This window comes from Tyto alba, unplaced genomic scaffold (genome assembly GCF_018691265.1).
Source record: "Tyto alba isolate M040663 unplaced genomic scaffold, T.alba_DEE_v4.0 Super-Scaffold_12, whole genome shotgun sequence".
Classification (NCBI taxonomy): domain Eukaryota; kingdom Metazoa; phylum Chordata; class Aves; order Strigiformes; family Tytonidae; genus Tyto; species Tyto alba.
Genome location: NW_024881274.1, coordinates 2,509,621 through 2,527,588, shown reverse-complemented (window position 1 = coordinate 2,527,588; position 17,968 = coordinate 2,509,621). Strand labels below are relative to the sequence as shown.

The following is a 17,968-nucleotide window of genomic DNA, read 5'->3' as shown; positions in this document are numbered from 1 at the left end:
AGAAAATCTCCAGTAGAAATTTCCTCTGTGGTTAGGGCTTGTGCTGGGAATACCACGGTTCAACCCACTGTGCGGTTGCATTAGGAGTAACACTGAATTCAGTGATTGCAGATAACACCACCAATCTTAAAAATGTTCATTTCTCCCCTTAAACCAAAGCCCACGATGTGTAGGTGTTAAGGGTGGTGTATAAGTTTGTCCTCATCCTTTTCTTTTGATGACGTTTTTTCAGCTCTTGGCTGTTTAGACCTGCTAATGCTGCTGATGCTGATGGAAGCTTGTCATCTGAATTAACAATATTCCTAATATAGCAGAGTGTGTGCTGTACTGGGGAATCGTGTCCTCTTAGAAAATGATGATTAATGCAATCAGAGCCTCCTCCCATTAGGATCTCTCAGAGGAGTGTTCCCGTGTGCTGAGCATCCCTTGGCTGCTGATGGGAACCAGGGCAGGGATCCTGCAGAGCCGTGAGCCCCATCACCACCTTCATTTTACACCTCTCATCCTTTGCTCTGCTGCGGCGGGATGGCGAGACACAGGCGTGGCGTTTGCAGAATTACAGGCAGCAGCTTGCAGGAGCAAACGCCACGGCGAGGAAGCCGACAAGTGCCGGCTCTGAGGCAGGAATGAGACGTTGCAACGTTTCAGCTGCAGACCCCTGCCATGTTATGACCTTGGCGGTAGGCATTTTGTCAGGCTGTGTCGTGGTTATGCACTATCACTGTGTGACTGCTCTTGGCATGACAAAAAGATATGCAAACAGCGTGAAAAGGAAAATAAAATACCTTCCAGCACAGAATTCTCAGATTTTCCAAGGAAACATTTAATATGATTGAAAACGTCTGCATTTCCAAACTGTTTCTTCACTTGATGTACTCTGGCCATCGAAAGGAGCCTTTTTCCAAAGGGACCATTGACTTTCAGTGACTTTCAGCAGCCACCCTGTAGTCAAGGGTTAGGATCACACGCCGGCTCCACAACGCGGAAAGCGTTAGCCACGGTGCCACCAGCGAGCTGTGCCTGGCCTCAGCCAGCGACCCGCAGCCAAACAGCCTGCCGTGCCTCGGGGCAGCAATTACACGCAGAGAAATCACAGGGCTGGACTCCAGCTACCCACCAGAGCTGTTCGCTTTCTCAAGTGCCCTCCATGGCTATATTAAAGGAAGGAGAGAGATGAGTTTTATTAGCAAAGAGGGAAAAAAAAAATAAAGTGCCTGATGAAGAGGGAAGGCGGCAGTGTGGCCAGCAAGCACCCCTCAGCTCTCTCCCCAGGTCCTTCTTGCCTCCTCAGGGATTTTATCTTTGGTCTTTCTCTCAGAGAGTGTTGTGGTTTAGGCCCAGAGGGCAAATGAGCGCCACGCAGCCACTCACCCCTCCCTTCTTCCATCAGAGATGGGGGGAGAATATGGAGCAGGAATGGCTCAAAGAATTAATGTAAAGACTGGGAGGAGTAGCTCACCCATTATGATTATAGGCAGAAGACAGACTCATTAGGGGAAGGAAAAGAAAACATCACTAATTCAAATGCTAACAGAGACAACACTTAACAGACAAGTGCGGGACAGTGAGAAGTACCAACCACATCCAAAACCACCTCCCTCCTCTTTTCTTCCCGGGCTCAGCTCTGCTCCCCATCTCTCTCCCTCCTCCCCCGGCGGCACAGGGGCAGGGATGGGGGTTACAGCCAGCTCCTGCTCCTTCCTTCTCCGGACGGGGGGGTGAACACCGCACATCCCTCCCCTGCTCCACGGGGCTCCCCTCTCACTGCAGACCAGCCTCCACAAACTCCCTCCAACACGAGTCCTCCCCACAGGCCGCAGCCGTTCCCGAGGTGCCCCGGTGTGGGTCCCCCCCGCGTGTTGCAGCCCTCCCGGTGCCGAACCACGACAGCAGGGGTCACTTCTTCCCTCAGGGTCCCGGCCTACTTTAGGTGCAGCGGCCTGGCCTGGAGTGGTTTTCTCCTCAGGTTTTAGGTTGACCTCTAGTCCATCGTGACATAGGTGGCCCTGCTGTCTCCCCACGGGATACAGGGGGCTCTGCTCCGGCACGCCTCCCCCATGTTCTTCTCCTTCCTCCCACTGACCCCGGTGTCTGTCCTTCTCACGACTCCTCCTCACAAATCCCAACTTCCTCCCAGGTTCCCCTTCTTAAATACGTTCTCGCAGAGGCGCAGCCGCCGTCGCTCTTTGTCTCAGCCCTGGCCAGAGCCGGGTCCAACTTGGAGCTGGGGGAGCTTTGAGAAGCTTCTCACAGGGGCCACCGCTGTAGCCCCCCTGCTGCTACCAAAAAACCCCACATCCCAGAAACCCAGCACAGAGGGAAAAGAGATGGACTACATTAAAAAAATGCATTAAAGAAGATGTCTATTTCCATACCCACTTCTGATTTTGTAAGCTGAAGCTCCTGTCAAGGTAAAGAGTGAATAGAAAATAATTTTTCCATGGCAGACATTTGATTCCTTTTCCTATTCCCCTGCTGCCTAGTGCAGCAGAAAGCTGCTTTGGGCATTAACATGCTTTGAACACTCCTAGAAGCCTGGGTGAGGACAGGGGCCAGGAAGGGGCCATCAGCAATACCTGGTGGAAATTACAAGAATTTTAGTCTGACTTTTCCTCCTCAAGATTATTGCAAGGTGTTGAGTCATTGAGGAGCTTTGAGGATGTGGGGAGGTAATCCATGGCTGAGTTTTCACCAACTTGCCCCAGGCTCTGCCTTTGGAGGTCAGCGAGGTCCCAGGCCCAGCAGGAACCTTCAGGATGCTGTAGTGCATTTTGCTGAGACCTTTCCAGCCTCTGCCAAGGACACCAGCAACGGCATAAATTCTGAACCTTGCAGGGTGAACAGCATATCGGCCCGCTCTGTGCGGCACACTTGCTGAGGCTGCCTATGGATTGAGCCCCACATCAAACCCCAGATGAAAAAAATAAATCAATCCAGCTCTTCTTGCATCCTGTTTCCTTCCTGATGTCTTGCAAAGCAGCAAGGAGGCAATCAGCACGCAGGAAGGGGACGTTCGCCTTCAGTCCCAGCTCAAGTGACACAAATGCCAGAAGAGAAGGAGCAAAACCAGACCAGAGCCTAGGGAAGGATCCACTGCCGGAGGAAACCTGGGTGGAGGCAATGCCAAGAAGTGAGCCAGGCAAAGGAGGACAGAGGGGGTTCACAGGGAAGGCACGGGCAGGACAGATGGTGCCAAGCTGAGAGCAGGAAGTGTGGAGGAGGGAAAGCACCATATGGGATAAGTGGGTGAGTAGGGAGAAAGAGTGACATTGTTTTCAGTTCTTTTTAGCTGTCCGGAAGCTATAAAATACGCACTGCATTACCCATGATTTCATTGTTTCTTAGCACTGGATGTTTTCACAGCATGTTTTCTTTAAATCCCTGTTTCCCAGAGCCATGTGAATATGTAGACATGTCAGGCAATCAAATTCAGCAAGTTGTTAGTGACCTGCTACACATTTAGCATGTCTCTTATTTACTAGAGAGCAGGGCAATTTCCATCTAAATGTTTTCTGTCCAGGAATTATTGTTTTGTAGAAACCCAGTGTATTGAGTTTTTGGATGTCTGGAAATAAAGCTTTTTGAGAAGATGTCTCCAAATAGCCAAAGCGTCTGGAGGAAGGAATGGTTTTTCAACTCCGACACTTCTCTTTTAGGTAACTGCTTTCTGAAAGGGAAATGCAAATGTCAACTTTTCACAACTGACAGAGCAGCTGTGCCCCAAGCTGGACCTGGGTGAGGTTTTTAACTGCTCTGAGCCCTGATGTTCGGGATAAACGTCCTTTGGTGGCGCAAGGCTGTGCTCAGCTGTAGGTCTCCAAGCTACCTGCTGCCCCAGGGACATGTGCATTAGGTAGCTCAGGCTTTTCAGCTCATGCTGCTATGTTTTACTCAGAGATCCTGATTCAAGCATTGATCTATCCAGGGATTTTGCAGCCATCTTAGCTTTACACTGATTTTCCAACATCCTGAGCAAGTCTCCTCATGTGGAGAACACCCTGGGATGGTGCTGAAGAAGAGCAACCCCCGCGGCAGCCGTCCTGGGGCAGCTGCGGGCTCCATCCCCCGTGGATCACACACACTGAGCTGCCACGGGGACGAGGCATCTTTGAACTGCATTTTGCTTCCAGTCTCCACTGAATGACTAATCGATATGTGGATTAGAGAGATTACCCCAGCCTGTCTCCTCTGATCTGAGGACTTCTGAAATTCAATGAAAAGAAAAGAACCCCAAGCCCCCAAGAGTCATTTAAAGGAGTGCTTGATCACTTAGCACTGAATAATGGCTTGATTTGAGCATGGATTAATTACAAGACTTCATCTTTCTTGTAGCTGAGGTTGTCTTTTGCTTGACGCTTGCATAGTAACTTTTACAATGAGATCTTAGTCCATGACTGGGCTCCAGTATGATATAAAAATGCCATCACGTACGGCGATTAAAAAAGAGACTGATTGTGTTGGAAGCAACAATTCCAACCTTAACAGCTGTTGATAAAGCATCCCCTCTCCTGCAAGGAAAATCTTGCATCAAGTTTTCTGCCGAGCAGGCTGGAAACAGCCACAGAAATATTTTTTTTTTTCAATGCCACTCAGTCCTCAACTTTTCATGCAACTTCAGACATGGGACACAGCTCTCAGCAATCCCATGTACCGATTCTGTGCTCCTCTGAGATGCTCTATGGCAATCATGCATCTACAATGCAAATCCTAAATCATATTTAAATCACATACCACCAGTTCATCGCAGTTTAAGGGGAACAGACCATTAGATACATGCTGACACACTGATTGCAAAATTATTATTATTATTAATGAAAGTGTTTGTTTTCCTCATTGCTGCACTTACTAGAAGAATGTTACTATTGTCTACACACAGCCAGATTTTTTCTCCCATATCTTTGTTCTAAATTCCTTTCCTTGGCTAGTGATAGCTAACGACAGGGGCTGCGTGCACCCCCCCCAGCGTGAAGGACAGTTTCACATAGGGGCTGTAAGTGCTGGGATTTGTGCATGCAAAGCAAAGATAACTTATCAAAGATAAGTTATAGTCATGCATAACAAACCAGGGGTATTCCAACTTTTACAGGAATATTCACCCATGAGCTGGTTTAAAGGTTGTCCTGAGAATCCCCAAATGCTCATACAGTTACAACTCTCGTTAGAAAGTCATTTGTGTAGTCAATTATCTACTTAGATATCTTTAAACGCAGAAGATTCTAGTAGTAAGCACAGTAAGCAAAGCACTATACACTCTTGTATTTTCAAGGCTTCTAATTGTAAACCGTGGACAAAAAGTAATGCAGTTCAATTTGGGGAAAATTTACTACACTAGCAAACTGGCTAGACTGAGACACAAAGGATAGCATGATACAGAAGGCAGCGTTTCAGAAATGCCTGAGGGGCGTTTGAAAACGTGACAACGAGATTTCTGAGAAGTAAATCCACTTTTATCAGTGCTGCACAAGTTGGGGAGAATCTGCAATGAGAGAAAGTGTTGTAGTGCCGAGTAAGAAAATAAAAATACATGTGTAAGAGCACAGTCTCACGAGTTGCAGCCGTGCATGGGAGATGGATTCAGGAATCTCATCCTGCTGCTGCAGAGACAGCTTTTTCCATCCATAGACTTTTGGTGGCATAAAAGGGACTTGCCACCACATGGGTTGTCTCTGGGAATTTCAGGAGCGCCTGATGTATTTGTTCAAGGCACTTTTGGACCAGCTGAGCCTGGCCCAAGCAAGACAAGTAAATACAGTGGTAATGCGATACATGGAAAGACACCTCGCAGAGAGCTGCTTCTCTTTCCTTGGAAAGCTGCTGTGCCGTGTAGTGCAGGGCGGTGGCTTAGCAAGGGGGTCACGTCCATTCGGATCCAGCTGGTGAGGGCAGGTAACACGAGCCCTGCAACAGAACTGGGGGCAGGAGGTGACAAACGGCACAGCGAGGGGCCAGCCTGGTGCCAGCATCACCAGGACCGTGTCAGGAGCTAGGGAGCCCTCCAGGACCGTGGAGCTGTACCCACAATTCAGCTTCAGCTGAGGACTAACTTGAAGCAAAGAGTTTCTTGCGCCACGTAGTTGTTGATTTGATATGACTCAATGCCTCTGGTCTCCTTCCTAGCTCTTTGCAACATTTCTTTTTCCTCTGGGAGAAATCTTTTCCATGGTTTCTGCACCCAAGGCATCCACTCGGAAAGGCCCCAAGTCCCAGATAGAACCCAGGTGCTGTTCCATGGTGGGGAGATGTATGGCAGAGCGTGATGTTCGAGTTAATCGTGCCCCAAAAAAGCAACAGTTATGAAGAAAGGAATTGTCAATGAGATAGAGCAAAGTCCCCACTCCATAATGTAGACACCTATGAAACTCGCTTCAGATTTTGCAGTTGTTCTTGTATTACACTTCTGAAGGTATTTTTATATCCAAGGGGCAGCTGTCACTTTAGCACAACAGACACACTGTGCTTGTTCTTGCAGAAATCAGTGTTTTTATTCTTTTATCTGGCAGCTGTTTTCCTTCAACTGCACCAAAGCCTCCTCAGGCTTGAAAGGTAAAACATGACATTAAAACTAGGAAAACACAGGACTTTTTCTTGAAAACTGTTGCAGAAATGTAATTTCATGGACTTGGGGCAAAATAGCCAAATCTGAAATGTTGCAGATGAGTAAAATAATTCCTTCAAAACTGTGCCATGCTGCCTTGTAAGGGCTGGTGTGCTGCTGCTGTCCTTTGATCGGGCTGTTTGGCTGAGCTTTTCTATCGGCACATCAATCCTTTCTGTCTGGCTACATCCCTCTGTTGTGCCGTGACTCAGTTTCCCCAACCTGCTGGGAAACATTGCTATTAGACTGAACTGCAAAAGTGAATTTGTGAGTGTTTGATGGCTCTGGGGTTTGTAGGTTTCAATGATCTCTACAGGGTAAATCTGTTCTTTGCTAGCAAGACTTTAGTGCTATAAAGTCCTTGAATGGAGATGAATTTTATCCTGATAGTTACTCTCACAAAGCAAACAAAATACATATTTTCAACTGACTGAAATCCAAAGGTGTTTGAATCTTGTCTCGAGGTATACAAAGCCAAATACGCCTCCCATGGGATATCAGTGCCAAGCTGTGCCTGTAAAGAATAAATGAGAGGTTTTATTCTTTGTAATCTTGCTGGAGCTTGCTTAGGAGGAGGGGAAATCCCCCTTTGGGACAGAGTGAGAGGCAGACAACTAGAGAGGTAACAAAAAACACTTGCAGAGCTGTGTTTGGATTCCTGCATGCCAAACTCTCTCTGCAAAGGCTGAGCAATTTGACCCCAGTTGCAAACCAGACTATTCCTTTCAATCCACAGCAGCTGTATTAAAGCAGGCAGGAGGAAGGGAGCATCATCAGCATCTGCCACATCTCCAAAGGAAGGGACAACCCCCTGAGGGGTAAAAAAAAGGAAAATTTTGCAATGTTTAGGTAGTAATAAGTCCCCTGAGGTGTTTGGTCACCTCAAAGTGCTGAGTTACCTGAGTAGCTTTTCCCTTTTTCCTCTTCACCAGCTCTGGATCAGTGAGAGAAGATTCATTTTAGGCTGAGCTGTAAAATCTAATGAGAGTCCTCTGAGCACCCACAGTGGTGATCATGCACACATGCATGCATCCAAATATGTGTGTGTGTGTATATATATATATATATTTAATACATATGGAAGTATATGTGTATGTGCATATATATAAAAATATTTGTATAGCAAGATATACCCCAACTTAGAAAGAGGGTAAACTGATTTAAATTTCTTTGTCTTTGCTACTGTACAATCTTTCTTCATTCGTAATGGTGCAGGAGGAATATGACTCCTGTACCATGAGAGGAAGGAAAAAACTCCTGTGTCTAATCAAGTAATTCTTTTGTCCCCTTGCAAAAATGTGCTTCACATACTGGGTGTAAGATTATTTACCATCATTGTTTTGTCAAGGAAAGAAGAGGACAAAGGACACCCACATAATGCAAACCCCATCATTACTGAACACAAAACAAGCCCCCAACATTGGAAATAGGATTCTTATTTGCAGCATTTGTGAGATTTATTTTTTTTAACCTCTGACGCAGAACAGGCTGCTGTGTGTGCCGATGATCGTGAGCGTGAGCTTGTGTCATCCACTGTGCGGGCAACATTTAACACTAATGAAAAACAAAGAATTTCTGCAATCTCAAACAGCAGCAAGTGAGCTCAATTAGATGTCTGTCTGGCCATAGGAAACATTCTATTTTCTTTGTACTGAATAGAAACAGGAGCCTTTGTCCCATCTATACACGTGGACGTGCAAAGCAATCTGCTTCCTGGCCAGGAAGAATTGTTCTATGGTACACTATTATCCAGGAACATCACTCTTCAACTGTAAAGTTAACGATAATAAAAATTCACCTTCCTCTACCGTTGTTCCTTATATTCAAACATCATTCTTGCTATTTTTATGGTTGTTGTTACGAGTATGTTATGAAAGGTCCATTTGTTATCATGCTGGCAGGTATCCCTTCGTATCTCAAGAAAAAGATGTATCCTCAAAAACTCTTAGTCTTTTCCAAAAGGAGACTGAATGGAGCAGTTTCTACCTCTCACTTCCCCGTCAGACAAGCCAGGACATGGAGTGGTGTGACACAAAGAGGTTGTCCTTCTAGTTTTAAGGAGGGTGCATTCTCCCAAGCAGCGCTAAAGGGTAGGTGAGGCAGGAGCTCCTTGTGTTGGGGTGATCAGACTTATTCTGCTGCTAGCAGAGAAGTTGTAGAGGGACAGGAGAGAGGCTTTGCTAGGCCAAGCACGGGGTAAAAACTGCTGTCAGGTGGGACACAGGGCTTCTCTAGGTTGGCTTAATACATCCGGGACACAATGACACTTGCTGTGCAAACTGGGCTGGCAACAGGGTGGAGGAGAAGAGAAACAAAATGGAATAAGGAACGAGAAGGATCCAAGAGAGCCTGTTCAGGCTGACCTTTGGTGCAGATGGATGAAGGCAGAAAAATGTGGTGTTAAAGAAGAGAAACTATCGTAGGAGCAGGATAAGCCCCTGGTGCACAAGGAGGAGCTGAAGTGGTCACCTGCAAGGCCATCTGCAGTTTCAGTGTCTCTAAAAAGATTCATAATTTGTTTCTTTTTAAAGCAGGGAGTCCTTCATGTTACAGCCTAGGCAAGAGTATAGGGAACAAACCTGAGCTCTTTATCTATGACACAAAGTGACTTCGCTGTATTGACAAGGCATACCAAGAGGAAAACGGCAATCAATCATTGCTCTCTATAGTCAGTTGAGATGAGCAGCCAAGACAAGCCAAAATAACTATTCTGCAATAAGGCAAAATACAGTGATATTGAAGGACAAGAGAAAGAGAAATTTGCTCTGCTGCCAGCTGGGCTGAGATCTGGAGAAAGCAAAGGGACTGCGATGGTTCGCCTTTGCTTGACATCCAAGTAATGCCTGTGGAGGAAATGCAGATGCAGTGTCAGATACCTCAGTGGCCCTTGGAAAAAGGTTACATGTTTCTTTCCCCTCAGGACTTTCTAGTGGATGAAGAAAGAATAAGTGCAGTGGTATAGAGAAATGAGTTGTTCTTCCAGGTGTGGTAGAGAAGTTCAGGGTCTCATGGTGAACCTCAGTGCACGGCCCACTTTGCAGAAGGGCTGGCAGAGAGTGTCTGGGGTTTGTAACATGCTGTCTGGTTTAGGGAAGATGAGGAAAATGGACAATGTTGACTATAAATGACCATTATTATGGCAAAGTGCAGAAATCTTGAAATCTTACTCTTGGGAATAAGGGGATTTTCCAGCCTTGAAAGGACAGGTTTTCTTCTAGGGTAGATGCTGTTGTCACAAGACAGATTTTACCAATGCATTGTTTATCAATGAAAGCAAGCAAAATCAAACTGATTTGGGGGGGAAAAAAAAAAAAAAAAGTTTCAAACCAATATACTCATTTTGCTGTACTCAGGAAATTATTATCTTATGTTCTCTTCTTTTCCCACTGAACTGGGAAGAGAGGTGGCCGAGGCGAGATGAGGGTGAGGGGGGAGGTGTCACATCCTCTTCATCTTTCTCTCAGTTTCTCTTTCCCGTGCTATCACACATGAAAAAAGGATCATTGAGGATCCATTTTTTTCCCCATCCAACCCCACAGCTCCATCCCACATCCCTTCCCCTGACAAGCAGCATTTCACTGATACCTGTTCATGCTCAGCCCTCCTCCCTCAATCAATCCAAGAGCCTTGATAAGACCTGGACTAGCAGGACAGGGCATTATCACTAAGCCTTTGGGCAACCTAAGGATGAGGGAAAAAGCTTCTCTAGCTTGGAGAATGGGACTTGCTGCCTTTAAATAAGCAAGAAGTGAGTATAGTCTCATCCCACACAGACAGCTGGCAGGGAACAATTACAGCACGATTATGGCTGTGTGCTCTAGCTTGAAGGTAGTTCAAAACAACACTAACAGTCTTTTTGCCACTCACGATTCACCCATAATACACATGTCCAAGAACACAATTTGCTGGAGCAGAAACAAACACTCTGTAAGAGAAAGCAGAGAGCCACTTATAAAGCGAAACACTTGTAATTATCGTATGCAAATCAGCCCAACTACAGGTTACACTGGGTGTGCGTGCATCGCCTGGTTAATTTGGAAACAGTTCAGTAGTTAAAAGTGAACTATAAGGTTCTCATTATGCAATTAGGACTTTAGTAAAAGACTCATTAATCTGAATTGCAATTAGTTGGGCTGCTGTTGCACAGAGTTCAAAAGTGATTTTGTTGGGTGGTGACTTTGCTGTTCACGTAGCATTGGATGAGGTATCTCCAAATGCTTTGATAGGATCTTCTTATTTCAGGCTTACACAGACTCAGTTTGGAATGATACAAACCCAAAAAGAATGAGGATTTAGTTCAGTCTAAACTGTCAGCTGCTCTCTTATATCTGAATTTTTCCTTTAATCTGTGCTATTTGTCCTCGTGGGGAATATTTATATCTAATGCTTAGAAACAAGGGCTGAGGTAACAGCACTCAGATATCCCAGTAAACATTATTTCTAAGAAACATGCAACTAGATGGGTCTCTTGGGTTCAGTTGTCAACTCTACCAGTGGCTCTTTGCATGACCAGCCCAAGTATGTTATCCTGGCATCATCAGGTTGGGGAACAAGTGGAAAGATAAGCATCATCACTGCATACGGCACGCTTTCTAACCCAAAATATGAGTTAAAGAGATTACAGAGACCAGATAGATCATAAGGAGCTGGGTATTATCTTCAGTTTTACAGAGTTGTCAAAGTAAATCATTCAATTCAGGTCCTTCAGGAGTCCTTTTTGTGAAGCTGAAATTGCACAAAATCTCCGTATTGCACTCTAAGGCCTTTCCTGCAAGAGGAAAATGAGGCTTCCCATTACTTCTGTCCCAGCTTATCCACAAATAGCTCCTGTGCTGGCTTTCTGCCCAGGGTAGGTTTCACCTACTTTACTCACAGGTAAAACAGACATTTTAATACGTCCCAAGTCTACTGGGTAAAAGGTGATTTGAGAACATAAGAGAAAATGTTCTTAAAGAGCTACAGCTTCACCTGGGTGAAGTATTTTGCCAAATCTTTTTGTCTCAAAAAGAATAGAGACTTAGCAGCAGCAAACTGTTCCCTGGATGAATTTCAGCCTCACAGAATTGCCTGTGACACACACAAACAAAACATCAGAAAAAGTAAAAATGTAACAAATAAAACACTCTTTAGTTAGAAACCTCCTTAAATTATATTTACACCGTAATTAAAGAAAATACTTGGCTTCAAAATGGAACATTTTATATTAGGGCAAACAAAATGTTCCACTTAACCCAAAGTTTATTTTTTCCAACTTTTTGATTAACTAAAAAAATTTCAAGGATTTGAATTTCAAGTTGACCTGAAGCAATTTTTCGTTTGCTTATTTGTTTGTTTGAAATTGCCAGTGAAGCAAAACCAATTTGCTTGACTAGCTACTGCCAAGGAAAGCAAAACCCTGCTGCAAAGGGTGCATGATGTGAATCTTTCTGGTAGGGATAAAGAAGCTAGAAGCTGCAGCTCTTCAGGATGAGACCTCGTCTGGAAGTGACCATCCCCTAATTGTGGTCCTGGTCCTGTAACTGCCCTCAGTTTTCCATTTAAATACAAATAAGTATAATAACTCAGATTCAGTCAGAACTGTACTAAGCTTCATGTGTCAAAAACCTGGATCCCAGCTCTGATAGTGGCTTGTAGAGGATGCTTGAGGGAAGTGTGTATGTACAGGTTACGTGTATAAAAATGCTAATACCTCCCTCCCTAGGCATATGCAGCTCAAAGACTTTCTGAGCCAAGGGTTATGGAGGTTGCAGAGGTCAGTGCAAAATAAGGTAGAGCAGTTTTGGTCACCTTCAGCAGAGGTTTAATTGATCTGCTTGATTCTTCACTGAAACACATCAGCAAAATGCACACATCTTGTTCAGCAGCACTTCTGGTTTCCCATAACTGAGTGTAGTAAAAAGCAACCTAGGGCAGTAATTTTTTATCTTTTCAGCTCAGAACACAAATATATGTGCACTTATTCTCTCTTAGATGTCCACACAGATACTTAAGGCACTGATATACAAAAAAAAAGATCCTACTTGGGTAGGGCACCTTGGGTGGAGGTGTCTCCCTCAGCTATGGGGGAAGCGTTTTGCTTTCCTAATCTGCATTTGTGTTTGGTTAGCTCCTTGCTTATGAATGCTCTACAGGCTTTCAGCACGATTAATATAAGTAGGAAAAGAAGGAATTCGGGACTCTAGGCAGAAATAACACCTTTTGTTAAAACAGAGAGCCAAGGATCTCTGCAGTCTCACATCCAAGCTTTGCTAGACAACACCCTGTCTCTGAGGTGGTTTTGACTTAGCCCTCAGGCACACGGTTCATACCTGTGATTTCCCCTGTGCAAGTGGAGTTTGGAAGTGTGGGTTTCTCCAAAGCCAGCCACATTTGCAGCTGGGATGCTGGCATGCTGCATGGACAGCTCTAACTGGAAGGAAGGTGCCTCTCCAGAACTTTAATCACCTGAAATATCAGTATGTGTTGGCAGCTAAACAGCTAAGATGAGGAAATAGCCCTCCCAAGGGAGCCTCAGCTCCCCCTTCCCATGTGGCTGCCTTTGGAGGTGCTGGTCTGTGCAGAGGGGGTGTATTCACCTTGCTGAGCCCCACAGACAAGTGTTGGTGGCTGAACCCCAACCAAGGGCTCTGGCTATACCAAAAAACCACCCAAAATAGACTCAGCACTTTGCCCAGATGTCACTTTTAGTGGAGCTTTCTCAGGACAGATCCACCCTGTCCTGACCTTGCCAGAGGCCAGGGCCAGGCTGGATCATCTCCTCTAATGCTGGGCTCATACGTTGGCCCTGTTTGGTGAGCAGACAGCCCATGCCACCAGCTGCAGCATCCTGCATCCACCCCACGTCTCCACTGTCTGCAGGCAAGAAAGCGCTCTGCCCAAGGGGACAAACTTGTTAAGATTGGACTTAACAAGACTTTCACCTAAGGTCTTGGGCCATCTCTTGGAACAATCTCTTTTCCATGCTTCCATTACCATGCAGCTGCAGCTGGGCCTTGAATAGATGTTATTTCATGTTGTATTATTTCAATAGCACCTTGGAGTTACAAGAAGATTGAAATCGCCTTTATATTTCCTCCCAAAATGTCAGGCACCTCGGTGCACACATGTGGTGTGGCTGTGACCTCTCAGCTCAGTGCTCTCCAGGGAAAGCAGATGTGATTTAAAGGTCATAACAGGAGTGTAATTGCTGGGTAGAGTCCACAATGTGAAAGCTGTTTCTGCGATGGGATGGAGAATTGATTACTGGTCTCATAAAGCTGGCTGGTACGTCAGCATTGTCTCCTGGAGGATAGGGGTCTTTTTTTTCATAACATGAAGCTACGGAGTGAAGAGTCATTAGTGGAAAAAGCAAGACCCTCTGAGGTATCTCCTCTGAGATACCTCCTAGACTGATGGTGAGCACAAAGACAGAGGCAAAGGCAGGGTTACAGCATCTTCACCGGAGCACCCAGCATCCACGTGCCCAAGTAGGGGTCACCCACTGCCACCGTAGGCTTCCTGCAGGGACGTGATGATGTGCTGCCGCTCCAGGAACCGCAGCAAGGCAGATGTCAGCTTTGATAATACCCATGACTCAAAACGGGAACAGCCCCAGCTGGCTGGAAGGAGCAGTGACTAAGTAGGCAAGTGATGGAGGCACCCTCCAAGCTCTCCAGTGCTCTCTGCGCACCCCTCTCCATGTCACTGCATCTCCCGCAGGGTCTGTTAGCTTCACCCACCCCTGCCTGCCGGGGCCATGTGGTGAGACAAGACCTCTTGCTTTTTCTTTTTCTTCTGTATTAAGCTTCTGCCACTCTGTATTGTGCACATGTGACGTGCAAGCATCCTCTAAAGTTCAGAAGCCAAATGAAAAATAATGTTTGCGCATATATAAATGCACATCTGATGATAGTATTGTCATGTTTGGCCAGTATCACTACCTAGGGGGAAAGGGAGCTGATTTATGATGTTCTAATCCTTGTGTTTGGTGTTACCATGTCTGGATCATCTGCAGTTGCTTATGGGAGGTTTTTTTAGCATGTGCTAATTGAGCATTCCTTGCCTCATTATTAAACAGTCTTCTCATTTTGTGCTCCTTCCAAACTATCCATCTATTGATAATGTTCTGCAGTTTTCCCTGGAGATGCTTTGCCCTTTGCAAATGGCAGTTTTGCCTCTGCTCTTTAAAATCGATGTCATTTTTGCTTTGCAAGTGTCCTTTTTTTGATTTTATTGAAGCACCCCTCCCTTTCCCTCTTCCAATCCAGGAACTTTGCTCATGCTATACCCAGTGGAGAGACTACATGTGTCACTGACTGGTGGAAATTAAAATTCAGGGTTTCTTACTCTCTGAGGCCAGTACAGAATTACCTATTGCCACCTCTTGGTAGGAGTAAAGAACGGCAAGTGAATCCTGTCCCCTCAGAAAAGAAAAGGGTGTGGTGTGGAGACAGCCTATGAATGTGATTCCCTATTTCCCTCCACCCCCAGCGATGGCAGCATGACAGCAATGAGATCCAGCAGTGCATTTCAAGGCATTGCTGTCCTGGGGTGTAGAGAGGTCCATAACATTGGTGTCTGAAGGTCACCAGTGGTGTACACAGAACCACGTACCAAAGTAGCATTGGCGTTCACCATCACATCTACTGCACCCTGGAAGCCGCAGGTCCTGCACCCTTGGAGGTGGCTGGAGGCTGTTCCGTTGTTACAAGGAGCTCAGTTGTCTCCCCAGTGGGTGGACAGTGTGTACCCGATGCGCTGGTGCAACGCTTGCCTGGTGCTGAGCCAAGTAACTTTACTCAGGAAGAGCAACCTCTTTTTATGGGCTTCCCCAGCACCATTTTCCTAAAGACATTAAGTTATGTCAAGGGACCTAGAGCACAGGGCGAATGTTTAGTTTCAGCTTAACAGCTTAAATAAATTCACCCTTCTGCTAAAGCTGCCAAAGCACTGAACTCAGCCTTTCCCATAAACAGCCCACATGAGTATCTATGAATAAATAAATCATGGGCTATGGATGAGGGATGGAAGAAAGAGCTGTGTGTGCCCGTGGGTGTGTGGTTGTATACCTGTGTGAGCGAGGGATGAATCAATGGAGAAGGAAACTCCTTCCTTGTAGCACTCATTGCGCTTTACTCCCAAAGTCAAGAGTGAAGAAATAAGGGCAGCACAGGGAAGATCTTGGCTCTACTGATGATGCCCTACCTTCTGTCTTCAGCCCTCAGGGAATGGTACATGATAACAGACCATAACTCCCAAGAAGATATTCCTTTTACCTCTTTTTCTCCCTTTAAGCTTAAAAAGTCTGACATCAGACATTAGAGGAGAAAGGTTGTATCGACAGCTGCACCTTGAGGTTTCTAGCAGGAAATCTTGGGGTGATCTCTTTGTCTGCATGCAGAGTCAGGGCTTGCTCTGGCTGTATCATGATTACCAGTAATCAAATCCTCCCTGACTTAATCTCTACCAGCTTCAAGGGCTCTGTCTAACTCCTGTGTCTAATGCTTCATAAGCCCTGATGATGCAGTTGCTCTTGAGTTTTGGAATTTCACCAATTTCAGAGATTTCCATGTTTTTGTAGGGTTTTAAAATGGCAGTATATCAGACCTGCAGAAAAAAAGTGGGGGGACCACATGCCCTTGAAAATCCCAGTTCCTCAATGTGAGTCAGATCAGCCAAATGCTATTGGTAGTGACTTGTTTTGAATATGATTAGAAGGAATCTTAGCTAAGACATTTCAAATTAAGTATTTCAGGCTTAACAAATTGGCTTCTCATCTGACCAACTCCATCCTCAACTCCAGGCTAGAAACACTCCAGCATAAACTGCCGAGATCCCGCCTGTGGGGTAAAAGTTTTGGGGCTGTTAAAATGCCTTTGTTAGAACAGCTAGTGAATGGACATCCAAAATAGACCCTCGCCCAGAAAAAGCAAATCCATTTGAAAAGATTAATGAACATTTGCAGAAAATTCATTGCCACCTTCTCCCCACCTCGGTGAAGATGGTGTTCTCGTTCTGCCTCTCAGGACACATAGAAATACACACGCATCTGTGGTTGATTTTTATTTAAGGAGACACTTTATTTCAGGTTATATAGAGAGTGAAACAGCAGTAATAGTCTCCCATGCCTGGTTTTACAGAAAAAACACATTTCTCAAGGACTCTGAACCTTTGTTCCCTCTTCCCTGTGTATGTGGGTTATGTGTGTGTGTTCCCTCCGCATCAGAAACCCCATTCCCTCTTTATCTCTATATATTATTAACTTGTCTGCCATTCTGGGTCGGATTCTTTGCAGGTTCTTTAATTCTCAGAGTTAGCAGTAACAGGCTGACAGCATCCATGAGCGGCTCCTTTCCTCCTTCTCCCCCCACCCTGGGGCAGTATCACCACCCGCTCTGCGGGCTTTGCTTTTTTAAAGGTGCTTTAGTTGTTGCATTTCTTTATGGATGAGAGAGAGATTCAAGGGAAATTAGCAATTCTTCCTCTAATCTAGCGGAGTTTTCCTTCTCCTGTATCATTGTTGGGAGGTTTTCGTCCCCCTTAGTCAGCTAGGCAGGATTCAGTAGCCCTCACATAGGTGTTTGATGCCACTGCAGATGTCCAGGGTTCAGACCCCTCCCGGCCTCCAGCATCTGGAGGTCCTGTGTGTGATCGGGCAGCCCCATGCCTGGCTGGGATGCCTCGGGGCATGCTGAACATCACTAGGTACCACGGTGGGGCAGCCGAAGCCCACTGTGTCCATCCAAAGCCCCACAGACAGAAATCCGTGGGCATGCACACAGACCCACTCCTGCTCAAGCAAGGACAGAGCTCAGCCCAGCTGGGGAAAAAACAACAATTGTTATTTCTTTCCTGAGCCTCCCCAGCCCTTGTCAGGATGTGAAAACATCCAGACAAAATGACAGAATATAAATTCTTATTTCCAGAGGGGAACAAAAAGGAGAGAAAAGGACAAATCCTCTGAGGATGAAGCCATCTCTGGGCAATGCCAATTAGAAGATCTACTAAGCGCTTATGGTGTCCCTCTGAGGCGCTGCTGTTCCCCTCAGCAGGGACTGACTCCCAGTAATTCCTCATGACGGTTTTTGGAAGCTGTCTCTACTCTCAACTGGAACATTTCTAACTCCGATTCCGCTGGGCTCTGCGGCATGTGAAGGGTGTGCGTGTCACCCAGCCCGGGTGTGCGTGTCACCCCAGCAGTGCTAACCCCCAGCGTGCCAGGCAGGGGGATAAGTGACAGCACAAGGGCCATCCCGCGATAGGAAGGATCGAGGACATCTTCTAACAGTCGTTCTGCTGGAGCGGATGGCGTGAGATGTTAATTGTGCATTTTTAATTGGAACGAGCAGCGCCAGTCGTGCCCACTAAAGGACTTTGCTCACTGCAGTGAAGTTC

The 17,968-nt window shown here is 45.9% G+C and overlaps 1 protein-coding gene across 2 annotated transcripts in view; it reads left to right on the top strand.

The window, feature by feature from the left end:
• The window catches only part of ASIC2 (acid sensing ion channel subunit 2), a 507,564-nt gene that overhangs the window by 359,173 nt on the left and 130,423 nt on the right, over positions 1-17,968 (top strand). The window lies entirely within an intron of this gene.